We start from the raw sequence: 12,913 nt of genomic DNA, 5'->3' as shown, positions 1-12,913 counted from the left end.
CGAGAGTGATTCATAATACTTAGTTCCTAGCTATAGGCCTTAGTTAAGAGAGTTTGCCAAAAGTCAATATTTTGGGTAAACAGGATAGAATTGACGATTTTAGGATTCCAATAAGTTCGTGTGATGATTTTGGACTGTTCGTATATTTGAATCGGGTCTCGCATGACCCAGGTAACATTTGAGGATTGTGCTTCAGATTCTAAGGGGAAGAAGTTATATGCCAAGTTCTTTAAGTGTGAGTTTTGGTTGGATTCAGTGGCATTCTTGGACCACGTGGTGCCTAGTGAGGGGATTAAGTGTAACAACCCGACCACTTGTTTTGTCATTTAAGCCCCGTATTTCCTTTGATGCTTTATACATGTGTATTTGTAGTTTTATGACTTGCGGAGTTGGTTAGTTTTGTTCTGGGAAGGTTTCGGGTTGATTTGGATCCTTTAGTTCTTGGTTTGGAAGCCCAAGTTGAGAACACTGACCAAAGTTTGACTTTTGTAAAAGTGACCTCGGAATGGTATTTTGATGGCTCTGATAGGTTTTTATCATGACTTTGGACTTGGGTCTATGCTCGGAATCAAATTCGTAGGTCTGTACGTTGATTTCTACTATTTGCCGAAAGTTGACAATTTGAGGTTTAGAAATTTTTCCAAGTTTGGCCATAGGTTGACTTTTTGTGTATCGGGTTCGGAATTTGATTTTGGGACTTGTAATAGGTCTGTTTTTCTATTTGGAACTTGTCTGCAAAATTTGGTATCATTTGGAGTTGATTTGATAGGATTCAGATGCTTGGTTGGAATTCTAGAGGTTCTTGAAATTTTCTTTGAAATTCATGTGTTTTGATGTCCGATTCGTAGTTCTAGATGTTATTTTGTGTTTTGATCACACGAGCAATTTATATGATATTTTGGACTTTTTTGAATATTTGGTTTGGATCCTCGAGGGTTCGAGTGAGTTTCAGACGTGTTTCGGAAGGGTTTGGACTCAAATACAGTTTGTTGGTGTGCTGGGGCTGCAGTTGTTGCAATTGCGGGCACCAGCTTCGCAATTGAGAACATGACAGGGGGGACTCAGATATCACATTGCGATACCTGGTTCGCATTTGCAAAGTTTAGGCTTAGGTGGGTTAGTTCGCATTTGCAATAAATAGGTTGCATTTACGAGGAGCGCGCAATTACGACATCTTCTGGGCTTGTCAGTAGCCGTAATTGCGAGATTTTCTTCACAATTGCAAGGGTTCGCAATGCGAACCCAGTGTCACAATTGCAACATCTGCATTAGAACAAAAGATTGGAAAGTAAGGATTTCATCTTATTTTCTCTCATTTAGAATCCTAGACTCGGTAGGAGGCGATTTGGAGGGGGAATTTTCATCTACAATCATTGGGTAAATAGTTTTAATCAATTTTCAACTATATTTCATGATTATGTATGGGATTTGGCATCAAATTTATGAGAATCAAAGAGGAAATTTTAGAATATTTGTCAAATTTTAAAAAAATAAAAATTTGGATTTTGAGAGTCGATTTGGTCTCGGATTTGAAAATAAAACACGTATATAGACTCGTGGAATTATGGGTTGTCGGAATCTAACCTTGGACCCGAGTTTTGACCAGGGAGCCCAAGGTTGACTTTTGTTGACTTTTGGGGAATTGCGTAAAGATCATAGCCTTATCTATCGTAGTTGGTTTTCTTTCCCGTGTGGAAGCAAATTATAGGGAGAAAGCTATTTTCAAGGTTGATTTGGCCTAGCTGAAGTATCTTTTCTAACTTTATGTGGGGAAACTACCCTTTAGGATTTGGTTAATTGTGTTATTTGTATTATGTGAAAGACATGTACACGAGATGACGAGTGTGTACACAGGCAATATGTGGTATTTTGACCGTTTAGACTTCTAGACTTACTATCACATGCTCTATTTGACGTTGTTAGCACTTGTCCTATATTTTATTTTTATGTTTGCTCTTACATGCTTTAGTTGAGGTTGTTATCTCTCTTATTGTCTTGTTACATCTCTTATTATTGAATAAGTCTTACTTGATGTTGTTATTTCGTAGGAATATCTTCTTGTTGAGTTATTGATTTTGAAGTTGTGAAAGCTATTACCACATTGCGATTGAAGTTGTTGACTTTTGAGATATCTTTCCTTGTTGAGTATTTCTCAATTCATTTTGTTATTATTGAGAGGTTGTGGTTGAGCCGTGGGCTATATGTTATGGTAATACTGGTATTATTGATTTTTGGCAAGTTATGGCATATGGGCACATATGGTGCGAGTTGTTATTGTGTTGTGATATTTATGCGCATGCGACAGTATAAGGATAGGGGTTGATGTGCATGCGATGACATAAGGTGGTATCTATGCTTGTGTTGCTAGTAAGGAAATTACTTGAAGCCACGCGGCGAGATAAGGGGCTAAAACGCGTGTAGATATTTCGAGAAAAATATTTTCAAAAATATCTAAATGTAAGGCTCATGCAGCGAAATTTGAAATTTGAATATGAGGCGTGGTACCTCGATTGTGATTCTTGTTGTACATTCTATGTTAAAAAGGCTTGTTGGTTGAACAGTTTTGTTTCCCTTTTTCATTTTCCTTGTATGTGTCTGTATTTGATTAATTATTTTTCTTATCATGTGTTCACTCCTTGTTTCCTTTATTTCCTTGAATCATTGTACTCTTTTTAATTTTTATGTCGTAGTAGGTGCCGAGACCTGTCCTTGTCACTACTCTACCGAGGTTAGGCTTAATACTTACTGGGTATCGTTGTGGTGTACTCATTTTATGCTTCTGCACATTTTTGTGCATATCCAAGTGCATCTACTCGTGCCAGATGCCAGTGATCGATCAGTTATTTCTGCAGACTTCAAGGTATACCTGTCTGACACCCACAGACCTCGGAGTCACCTTTTGTTATTTTGTCATTACTATTTATCCGATTATCAAACAATTTTTTACTAGAGATTTTAGAACATTAGGTAGAACTTATGACTCAATTCCACCGGTTTTGGGGATTTTGTTGTTGATGTTCTTTTTTGGAGTTATTTGAGCTTTATCGGTTTATTCTATTATCTTAGTTTGTTATTTTTGTTAAGCTATCAGTGAATGTTAGGCTTATCTTAGAGACTAGGTGCCACCATGACATTCTAAGGTGAGAATTTGGGGTCATGACATTAAGGTGGATCCAAAGAACATTAAGGTAGTTTAGAGCTGGCCCCGACCTTTTACAGCCACGGAGATCAGAAATTTTCTGGGATTGGCAGATTACTATCGTTGCTTCATGGAGGGTTTCTCATCTATTGCAGCTCCATTGAATAAGTTCACTCAGAAAGGTGCTCCATTCATGTGATCTAACAAATGTGAGAAGAGCTTTCAAAAGCTCAAGACTGCTTTGACTACAACTCCAGTTTTAGTTTTCCTTTCAGGATCGGGGTCATATATAGTTTATTGTGATTTTTTGCGTATTGGTCTCGAATGTGTGTTGATGTAGGACTGTAGGGTGATTTACTATGCTTCTCATCAGTTGAAGCTCCACGAGAATAACTATTTGGTGCATGATTTGAGCTAGCAGCACGCGCTCAAGATTTGGAGGCATTACTTATATGGCATGTTTTTTAGGTGTATACGATCATCAGAGTATTCAACCTATATTTAAATAGAAAGATTTGAATTTGAGGTAGCAGAGGGGGCTGGAGATATTGAAGGATTATGATATCACTATTCTCTATCATCTAGGAAGGCCAATGTGGTTGCAGACGCCTTGAGTAGGAAGGCGTAGAGCATGGGGAGTTTAGCATGCATTCCAGCTATGGAGAGACCTTTAGCTATGGATGTTTAGGAATTGACCAACAGATTGGTGAGATTGGATATTTCAGATCCGAGTAGATTCCTTGCTTGTGTTGTATCTAGGTCGTCCTTCTTTAAGCACATCAAGGCTTGCTAGTATGACTATAACGACCCAACTGGTTGTTTTGTGTTCTAGCACTACAGCTTGTGAAGGTTTTGTGTTCTAGCATTACATTTTGTGAAGCGGCTTTAAATGACATATTTTAACTTGTGTACAAGGTTGGTTTTTATTTTTCGAGTGGTTGGGGATTGAATAGGAATAGTAATTCTCAATTTGGAAGCTTTAAGTTATAGTAGTTGACCAAGGTTTGAATTTTGATTAATGACCTCAGATTTATGTTTTGATGGTTTTTTAATAGGTTCGTATGGTTATTTTGGACTTGGGTTTGAACCGAGGGTCTATCGGAGATAGCCTCTCTACCCTTTGGGATAGGGGTAACGTATGCGTACACTCTATTCTCCCAAGATACCACTTATGGGATTTTACTGGGTTGTTGTTGTTTGAGTTCTGATTTGAATTTGGACGTTACTAGAAGGATTCGACTCTATTTGTGGAAGGTTGTCAATTTGAAAGTTTGGAAGATTCATAAGTTTGAGCGGGAGTTGACTTTGAGGCTATTAGGTTCAGATTGCTATTCCAGGAGTTGGAATAGCTTGTTATGTCATTTGAGACTTGTGTGCAAAATTTGGGTTATTTCGAGTTGGTTATACGTAGTTCGGAATGAGTTTTAAAAAGTTAGAAGTTTGATTAGTTCATAAAGCATGAATTGAGGCATGATTTGTGGTTTTGATATCATTTTGTGTGATTTAAAGCCTCAAGTAGGTCAATGTAATGTTGTGAGACTAGTTGGTATGTTTGGACGGGGTCCTAATGGGCTTGGGTGTATTTTGGATGAGTTTCAAATTATTTGATCTTGTTTGACAGTTATGTTACTGGTGTTTCGGACCTACAGAGGATTTATTACAGGTGCGATGTTGCTTCTACGGGTTTTTGTTCACTTATGCAAAGAGGAGGTGATCCAATAGATTGTTGATTCTATGCATGAGGGGCGCATGTGCGAGGTTGCACCTACGGTATTTTATTCGCAGATGTGTGTTGGGACCTGAGATGAGAGTTCGCTTTCACAGAGCTTGTGGCGCAAATGTGTAGGTGCTTCTGCGGGAGTATACGCGCACCTTTGGAGCCAAAGATATGATGCTTGGTCTATAGATGCGTGACCGATTCAAATGGGTTTACAGATACAAGCAGGGACTCGTAGATGTGAGATCGCAGGTACGACATTTTTGTCCGGAGATGCGGAATCACTACCAGCTTATTATATTTTGATGGTTGTCTCATATTTCCTTATTTTGAGTGTTGGAGCTCGGTAGGAGGTGATTTTGGAGAATATTTTTACTACTATTTTGTGTGTAAGTAAATTCTACTTGGATCTGATTATATACAGTGATTTCCCGTGAATTTACACACTTTAATCACGGAATTTCGAAGGAAAAATTAGGATTTTGCCTACACTTTAAGAGAGGGTATTTGGGGATTTGAGTACCAATTTGGACATGGTTTTAAAATCTAATCATATATTTAGACTCGTCAGGTTATGGGTCATTGAATTTCAGTATTGGTTATGGGTCTCAAGAAAGCGAGCTCGGACTTTACTTTTGGGAGATTCTTCAAAGATCGAGGCTTTATTGATTGGGCTACTTCCTTTGGCATTTGTTGGCTTTGTTGATTGATGTTTGGCTAGATTTGAGCCGGTTGGAGTTGATTTCTCAAGGAAATGCTATTTTGGAGCTTTGGACTAGCCCAGATGAGATAAGTGTCTTCTCTAGCTTTGGTTGAGGAAAATTTTCCTAATGTTGATATTATTTGCTATATGTAGAGGTGATTTAAATATGAAGCAACGAGCGCATATACATGTGCCATGTGTATTCATTTTCGGGTGGATTTTAGATTACTCTGTGCCTTATTTAGTTGTGTGTTCTACGTGATTCTATGAGTTATTCAATTAATTGACTACGTGGTTCAATAAATCATAATAGAACTAATGTAAAGGCTATTGGTGCTTTATTTTGTACATGATGAACTAGTATTAAGAATGATGTTATACTTGTCTCATACATAGTTACATGTATGTTATGAACACACACTAGTACTCATTGTTCTTGTGTTGTGCCTTGATCTGAACGTGTGCTCTCTATGATACACGTGCCATTCTTTATGTGATTATGTTGGTTATCCTTTCATGCTAGAGATCACGCTTTACGATCATTACTTCCTATTTGGCCAAAATGGGCACTTTTGGAATCATTGCTAAATTGACTTAGCCGCATTCATGTTTTATATGTTGAACCCCATCCGTATTTTATTGTTATCATGTCCTTGTGCACTCTATTGTTGAGTTATGAGGATATGCCTCTTGATGATAATTTGTTATCTTGCATTTTTGTGATTATGGCACATGTGGACATGTTGGGCGGATTGATTGGAGTGATGGCACAAGGTTTTAGTCGTAAAATTGTAATTGATATTGTTATATTGTCGGGTGTGGAGCAATAAAGGTGGATATTGCTATTGTGTTAGCGAGGAGCAATAGATGGACATTGTTATTGTGTCAGAGCAAAGCTATAAGGGTAGATGTTGCTATTATGTCAGAGCAGATCGATAAGGGTGAATTTTGTTATTATGTAAGGTGCGTAGTGATAATGGTGGATATTGTTATTGTGGCAAATATATGGGCACGATGTGTCATATGTTTGTGTTTCTATTATGCAGGTGAATTCTTTATGCTTTGTCATGTATTTTACATGTTTATACGTTGCATCAAACATGCTAATCTACGCCTCTATTGTTATTTGACGATTTGGTTGTCAAAATGGAGTTACCTATAGTGAGTTGATATCTCAAGTATTGATGAGTTGTTGGCAGCGTAACAAGTTGATGTAAAAAGGACGTGTCATCATGCATTGATGTATTAGATTCTTGTAAGGTTATCCTGAACATGTTATTTGGAAATTATTATGGAATTGGATCATGTTGCGCACATACTTACAACCATGTATGAGTATTTGAGCACACATAGTATTTGGTGCATGTCTCTTTTTGAGCGGGGCTGATGCAAGTTGTATTTTCTTGATCTGTTCAATTGAACAAGTTTATTTATTTTTCCCCACCTAGTTGACCATATTTACTATTTATATCCGTGATTTTGTAACTCTCTTTTTCTAGATTATTTCTCTATATTGTACATGTTATTGAGCTACACAAGTTATGCAAAGTGAGTATCTTTTGACCTTAAAACATCGTCACTGCTTCTTTGAGGTTAATTGAGGTACTTACTGAGTATATAAGATCGATTGTACTATACTACACTTCTGCACCTTGCGTGCAGATTCTGGAGCTTAGTAGTTGTGGAAGTCGAGGCCTTGCATTAAAGATGTACCAGCGTTCCCTAGTCGATTACCTCTTGTTCATGGTAGTATAGAACTTCATTTTTGTTTGTGTAATGGAAGTCGATGCCTTGCATTAAAAATGTACCAGCGTTCCGTAGTCGATTACCTCTTGTTCATGGTAGTTTAGAACTTTATTTTTGTTTATGTAAACTTTGAGTAGATATTGTATTTATTCTTTTATCAGCCTTGTAATCTAAATTATAGCGGCTCATAATACTACCAGTCCTTGAGATAGTTGTATTGAATTCTTTTACAGTCTTTAATATTAATATTAATGATTTCTCATTATAGTTGTAATTTATATCGTTTGGCTTACCTAATGGGTTGGGTTAGGTTCTATCACGACTTGGTTGGATTTTGGGTTGTGACAATAATGATCCTCACTTGCTTTTCCTTAAGGACACAATGCAACAAAGTGATGCTAAGGAGATGACTATTGGTGATGACGATGTGTTATGACTTCAGAGTGGAGTTTGTATGCCTAATGCCGATGGCTTGAGAGAGATAATTCTTAAGGAGGCTCATAGTTTGCGGTATTCCATTCATCCATGTGCTACGAAGATGTATCGTGACTTGAAGCAACATTACTAGTGGAGGAGGATGGTGAAGGATGTTGTTGGTCATGTTTCTAGGTGTTTGAATTGCCAACAGGTCAAGTATAAGCATCAGAAACTAGGTAATTTGCTTTAGAAGATTGATATATCGGAGTGGAAATAAGAGCACATTACTATGGATTTTGAGGTAGGATTGCCATAGGCCTTGAGAAATTTGATGCCATTTAGCTCATCAGATAGATAAGCAATCTGAGTGGACTATTCAGAACTTGGAGGATATGTTTAGGGCATGCACTATTGATTTTGGAGGTTAGTGGGACCGATTTCCACTATTGGCAGAGTTTGCCTATAATAAAACTACCAGTTGAGTATTCAGATGGCTCCATATGAGGCCTTATATGGGAGGCAATGTCGTTTTTTGATTGGTTGGTTTGAGCCTGGAGAGGCTTTGTTACCAAGCACAAACTTAGTTCTTGATGTTTGGAGAAGGTGAAGTTGATTTAGGAGAGTCTTCGCACCATGCAGTCCAGGCAAAAGAGTTACACATATCAAAAGGTCATGACATAGCTTACATGGATTGTGAGAAGGTCCTTCTTATAATTTTGCCCATGATGGATGTGATGAGGTATGGGAAGAAGGGTAAGTTGAGCCTAGGGTTTAATGGTTCTTTTGAGGTATTAGAGAGAGTTGGCAAGGTTGCTGATAGACTTGCTTTACCTCTTATTCTTTCGCGAGTTCATCCGGTGTTCCATGTTTCTATACTTTGAAAGTATCATGAAGATAAGTCCCATGTTTAGGACTTCAACACAGTACTGTTGGATGGGAATCTGGCTTATGAGGAAGAGCCGATGGCCATTTTGGATCGGCAGGTCCGAAAGCTCAGGTCAAAGGAATACTGCATCAGTAAAGGTTCAGTAGAGAGGTCATCTAGCCGAGGAGATGACTTGGGAGACCAAGCATGATATGTAGAGCAGGTATCCCCACCTTTTTGGCACTTCAAATATGAATCTAAACTTGTTCGATTACAAACATTTGTTTAATAGGGGAGAATGTAACCATTGGGCCGACCGTTTTGTGTATTTGAGCCCCGTCTTCCCATTTGATGACTCTTGTATGCTTAGTTGTTGTTTTATGACTTTCGAGCACGAGAAGTTTGGTTCCGAGAAGGTTTTGGAGTGAATTGGAACAATTAGTTCCATTGTTGGAAGCTTAAGTTATAAAGGTTGATCAAGGTTTGACTTTTGTGTAACCGGTCTAGAATTCGTATTTTGATGGTTCCAATAGGTTCTTATGGTGATTTTGGATTATGCGTATGCCCGAATTCTATAATGACCCGGCTGGTCGTTTCATGAGTTACAACCCTTTTTCCCCCATTTCTGCTTCTTTATGTATTGTTCACCGGTATTTCATCGTATCATGTTGGTTGGTTCAGGTTCGGAATGGTCTAGGAGTAGAATGAGACACTTAGTCTCTTATTTAGAAGATTAAGTTGGAAAAGTCAATCGGATGTTGACTTATGTGTAGAAGATCTCGGATGTGAATTCTGATGGTTCGAGTAGCTCTGTTAGGTGATTTTGGACTTAGGAGTGTGTTCGAAATGTAATTTGGAGGTCCGTGGTAGAACTAGGCTTGAATTGGCGAAATTGGAAATTTGGCATTTTTCAGTAGGCAGTGAAAATCTTGATATCGAGGTCGGAATGGAATTTCGAAGGAGTAGGTCCGTTGTGTCATTTGTGACATGTGTGAAAAATTTCAGGTCATTCAGATGAGGTTTGGTAGGTTTTGGCATCGTTTGCAGAATTCGGAAGTATGGAAATCCTTAGGCTTGAATCCGAGGGTGATTTGGTATTTTGATGTTGTTTTGAGTGTTCCGAAGGTTGGAATAAGTTTGAATGGTAATATGTGACTTGTTTGTATGTTTGGATGAGGTCCCGAGGGCCTCAGGTTGATTTCGGGAGGTTGACGGATCAAGGATGGGATTTGAGGAAGTGCTGAAGATTTCCTTCAGCTGTCATAACCGCATCTGCGGAGTGGGGACCACAGGTGCGAGGTCCGCAAAAGCGAGGGAGCAGCTGCAGAAGCGGCCAAGGCCAAGGAAGCAAGAACCGCATATTCCCACATGGGACAGCACCTGCGAGATCGCAGATGCGGGATATTGACCGCAGAAGCAGTTTTCAAGGGTTAAGTGAAAACCGCACCTGCGATGGATTTTCCACAAGTGCAGCATCGCAGAAATGACTTATGGACCACATATGCGAAAGTTCTGGGCAGAAGGTATATAAGGTGGACTTCGAAAAATTTCAGTTCATTTTCCACCATTTTTAGTCGGCATTGGAGCTTTTGAGAGCGATTTTGAGGAGGAATTCAGGGGTTTATCAGCAAGGTGAGTGGCTTGAGCCCTATTACTTGTTTATGTGATGATTTACCGTTGATTAATCATGAAATATGTAGGAATTAGGGATGAAATTAAGGGGGATTACGGCTTGAAATTGGAGAGTTTAATTTGAAGATTTGAGGGACCATTTGAGGTTGGATTTTGATGGTTATGGTATGTATAGACTTGTGAGTGAAAGAAGTTTCTAGTTTTGTGATTTTTGTCGGATTCCGAGACATGAGCCCGGAGGGGGGAGGGAGGGTTGGGTGAATTTCGAGATTTTGGTATAAATTGATAGTTTTTCGTTTGGAATTGATCCCTTGGCCTATATTGATCACGTTGTATTGCTTTTGGTTAGTCGAGACGTTTGGAAGCCGATTCCAAAGGCAAGGGCATCGCAGAGTAGGGATTTGACCAGTTCGAGGTAAGTAATGATTGTAAATCTTGTCCTGAGGGTATGAAACCTCGGATTTCACATCGTTTCACTATTTTGAGGTGACGCACATGCTAGATGACGATTGTGTGGCATGCACCGTTGGGGATTGTGACTTGGTCCACCCCGTAGCAACTATTAAGTTGCGTATTTGACTGGAAACTATATGATACTTTTGTGTTTTAGAAAGAATTTCTATAATTTGGGTTGAATGCCATATTGGGCCTTGTGCCAAGCTGTTTGGACCCTTAGTGGCCTTTTCTTATTATTTCCTCATTGTTTTGACTTAAGATCTGTACTCAATCATGCTATGTTTTACTGATTCCATAACTTAGTCTTACTTACTCCATTTGATGCATAAAATGATATTTTGGGCTGAGCACCCTGTTTTACTGATAGCCCTAGTGGTTTGAGAGGTTTCTGATTGAGTGAGGCCGATGGCCTATGTTGTGAGGATATTATGGGATCGGGCTGCGTGCCACAACATGTTGTTACTGATTTATAATATATGAGAGGCCGAGGGCCTGATTGATTATGCCACGAGATGGCTTGTTATAGCGCTTGGGCTGTAGGAGCCCCTCCGAAGTCTGTATACCCCCAGTGAGCGCGGGTACCCTGAGTGAGTGATATGATGTTGCCCGAGGGGCTGTTCTTGATTCATGTTGTGCCTGAGAGGCTGATAACAAATATTGTGAGGTTGCCTGAGGGGTTGATTCTACGTGATGTTATGCCCTAGCGGCTGTTTATGATACATGTTTTGCCCGTTGGGCTAATTGTGATTTTTGTCACTTTTACTCTAAATTTTATTGAACTTCTGTTGTTGAAAAATATCTTCAAGTGATTTTTTATCAAAATTGGATTTCTAAACGAGATGAGTTGACTTATACACCAATTTGAAAGCATGCTGAACTTACTGAGATTTCATGACGTGGATTTATGTGTTTCTTACTGCTTAGTTTTTATTTACATTTATTACTTACTGAGTTGGCATACTCACATTACTTCCTGCACCTTGTGTGCAAATCCAAGGGTTGCTGGACGTGATAGCGAGAGCTGATTCTTTCATCCGTCGCAGATATTCAGAGTCAGCAAGGTAGCTGCATGGCGATCAGAGCCTTTCTCTTCTCCCTCTTATCTTCCTTAGACTATATTAGTGTTTTTCGGACTGTAATAGTCTTAGTTATTATCGGATAGTCCTTAGCAGATGCTCGTGACTTGTGACACCCCGATGTCGGGCTTTTGTTTTCTTTCCGTACTTTGTTATTCAGACTTATGCTATGAAGTTTTGTTATTTAATACCTTAAAACATCTTTATTATGAAATGTTGAATTGTTGGGATTGCATCGGCTAGCCTAGTTCCATGATAGGCGCCATCACGACCGGGTTAGTTTTGGGGTCGTGCCAGATTCGTATTTGGAGGTTCCTAAAGTAATTTGGCCCTATTTGTGTAGAACTTACAATTTGAAGGTTTAGAAATTTCATGCATTTGACCATGAGTTGACTTTAAGGCTATCAGGTTTTGATTGTTTTTCTGAGATTTGGAATAGGTCCATTATGTCATTTGGAACTTGTGTGCAATGTTTTGTCTCATTCCGAGTTTGTTTGGTATGAAGCAGATGTTTGGTTGTTAATATTTGAAGTTTTTGAACTTGGAGGCTTGCATGATGTGTTTGATTCTTGGTGATGGATGTTATTTTGAAATTTTGAGCTTCTGAGCAAGTTTGTATGAGGTTTATATACTAGTATGGATATTTTATGTGGCACCCAAGGGGCTCGGGTGAGTTTTCAAAATGGTTTTGCGAAGGTTCACATTTTGCTGGTACTGCAGACCTCACAATTGCGAAGGCTGCAATTGTCATGCCTTGATAGCATTTGCGATGGGTGCCTGAGAAGGCAAACTTCGCATTTGCAAAGCTGGTATCGCAATTTCAATGTTTGCAATTGTGAAGGGCAATTTGTATTTGCAACACTTGGCCACATTTGCGATCTTCCTGGACGTAGTTGCATTGACTGAAGCTTTGGGAGACCGTTCTCTTTTGCGAGCCAGTACTCGCATTTGCGAGGCCCGTAATTGCGAATCCCTGATCGCATTTGTTACTTCTGCAACTAATTATATTTTGGGGAACTTCAGAATTTAGACCCATTAATGTCATGCCCCAAACCTGGGGAAGCGAGACTGGCATCCGGTGCTTCATTGGACCGAGCATACCAACTTGAGACTGAGGGACTCTGAATATACAATGTGATACTTTGGCCGGCAAGGCCACAAG

The sequence above is a fragment of the Nicotiana tabacum genome, chromosome 3 (genome assembly GCF_000715075.1).
Source record: "Nicotiana tabacum cultivar K326 chromosome 3, ASM71507v2, whole genome shotgun sequence".
NCBI lineage: Eukaryota > Viridiplantae > Streptophyta > Magnoliopsida > Solanales > Solanaceae > Nicotiana > Nicotiana tabacum.
The sequence above is the reverse complement of the archived record's forward strand: the minus strand, read 5'-3'. Positions refer to the sequence as shown.